The sequence below is a fragment of the Mandrillus leucophaeus genome, unplaced genomic scaffold (genome assembly GCF_000951045.1).
Source record: "Mandrillus leucophaeus isolate KB7577 unplaced genomic scaffold, Mleu.le_1.0 Scaffold546, whole genome shotgun sequence".
Taxonomy (NCBI): domain Eukaryota; kingdom Metazoa; phylum Chordata; class Mammalia; order Primates; family Cercopithecidae; genus Mandrillus; species Mandrillus leucophaeus.
In genome coordinates, this window is record NW_012105875.1 from 941,781 (window position 1) to 943,989 (window position 2,209).

The 2,209-nt window shown below is 46.8% G+C and overlaps 1 protein-coding gene across 1 annotated transcript in view; it reads left to right on the top strand.

The window, feature by feature from the left end:
• The first annotated feature begins 758 nt into the window (after positions 1-758).
• The window catches only part of ZNF234 (zinc finger protein 234), a 17,369-nt gene continuing 15,918 nt past the window's right edge, over positions 759-2,209 (top strand). Inside the window, exons 1-2 of the mRNA XM_011997746.1 lie at positions 759-885; positions 1,452-1,505. The gene's annotated coding sequence lies outside the window, so the exon portion shown is untranslated. The remainder of the gene's footprint in view (positions 886-1,451; positions 1,506-2,209) is intronic.

Genomic DNA, 2,209 nt, shown 5'->3' on the forward strand with positions numbered 1-2,209 from the left:
GCTTCACCAGTTACACTTGCTTTGAAGTACTGGGCAATTTACGGCCTTCTCTGAAATTTGGTGTTTTTACCTCTTCAGTAGACATAATACCACGAAAAGTGTAATGAAGGAAGATAGCTTTTCCATGAGGACGAGGCTTCCCCACTGGCCCTTTCCTGCCAAACCAGTGGTACCACAGCGTCCAGAGTAGGGCCTGGCGCCTCTGTTCTTCATTGCCTCTCCCAAATCATTGTACTTTGCTCATTCTTTAAACTTTTAGTTTTAGCCTTATATTATCAGTTTATAGTAATCAATCATCAATCATCTACTGACCCCTAAAAAGTCATTCCTCGTTTATTCCTTGAAGATTGGATCTCCTCGCTTTCCAATAACGCTCCTGTAGTCCTGGGAGGAGTTTAGACTTCAGGAATTCCTGTCTGTTCAGTATTTTCGCTCAAGGACTCAGGGAGAGGGAAGGACGATCCTCAGGGTCACAGTCCACATTCCCTACTAGGCGCTCAGAGATATAGGATTCGTTCCCCATGGGCATTGCGGAAATCGTAGTCAAGGATCACCGCGGAGTCCCAGCGCTTTCCCTGAAGGGTGAGATTCTGAACGTTTTTCCCTCAGCGTTCTGAGCGCAGTCCAAACGTTCAGTGGAGTCCTGGTCATTTTGGCTCACGCGGGCGGGTCCGGGGGATTCTGGGAAATGTAGTCCCGACAATCAGTGGAGTCGCGGGCACTTCCGCTCCGGGGAAGGGGGAGCGGTTGGCGCGGCGCATTCCAGCGTAGTTTGTTCCAGTTCCGCGACTTGCGGGCCATTTATACTGTCAGGGTCTTAAGCTTGGGGCTCGCTGGGACCTGGTGATCCGGTTATGGGAAAAAAAGCCTCGTCGGAGAGCAAAGGTTTGGAGGAACGAGGGCGGCGGCTTTTGTTGTGTCAGCGGAGCCTTCTTGGGCTGGGGCTCTCCTCGCGTTTCGGGGCGGGAGGCGGGGGGCATTGAGACTTGGTTGGGTCGCGTCTCGCCTGGTTTCAGCGTTTCCGGGGCTCTGAACTCGCCCAGTCCGCCTTCCTGCACTCCAGGCGCATGGTCACTTTTTTACAGTGCAAGGTTGTCTTCTTAATCTCCCTGGGCCTCTCCTTGCTGTTCTTTAAAATGGGGACATTAGGACCATCCTTGTAGAATCGTTTTGGTAACTGGAATAGGTTACACAACACAAGCAGTCCCTGTCACTTGGTGAGTGGTGGTTTCTTGTTAATTTCCCACGAAACCTGTCAGGTCCCCGGGTGGGGTCAGAGCCCCAGCCCTTGTCTCTGATCCCTGCAGGACGCTGGACGATCCCGGACGCCTTCTGACCTCTTTTTAGGAAGGCGAGGGTTGCGTCCACTTCCACGAAGGGAGGGGAGCATTTAACTTTTCTCGGGGACAGCGACCCAGTCAGGGTGTTTTCACAGCTTTCTCCTTCCCCAGCCTGAAAAAGGACTGCGCGGACTGACTTCTTGGCTACAGAAAGCAAAGCTCCACGTGAGTGTGACTTGTCATTTTTCTTTTACAGAGACTGTGTCTTTGTAGCATGTGTAATAGGGTATGGGCATTTATAATAATTAAGCCTTAATTGCTAACTTCAATTCTAGGGTCTTTATACAATTAGAACGTTTAAGTCGCACCGTGACTCTGTGGAGAGGTACTGGTCATCCAAGTAGTAAGAGACGGAGCTGAGGTTGGAACCTAGGCACTCAGGGTCAGAGCCCGAGTTGATCATCTCTTGGATATATTCTCATTAAGGCAGAGGAACTAGCTGGACTCAGGTGGGGAAAGTAAGTTAGAACTTGATTAAAAGACCTTAAGAGCAAGGCTAATTGGCTTGGAGTTTTCTCAGTTTTTAAAAACTGTCAACTATTTTGTGTCATTTATTACAAATATTTCACATTCTAATAGAACCATATCACTGTGGAGCATTCAGAAATTACAGAAATATGAAGATACAAAAATTTTAATTACCTATGAAACCAGGATGTAAAGATAGTAATGGTTAAATTTCTAATACGTTTGGTTTTCGTGGTTCTATGTTTATATTTATTTACTTATGTTTTACAACGTTTTTATTATACATTTCTCAGTGTTTTTCTACTTATCTGCTTATCCATGGAAATTTCCAAATACGGAGATAATAAACTAGCAACCTGCTGTGTTCTATCATGCTCATTCTTATTCTTCTCATTATTATT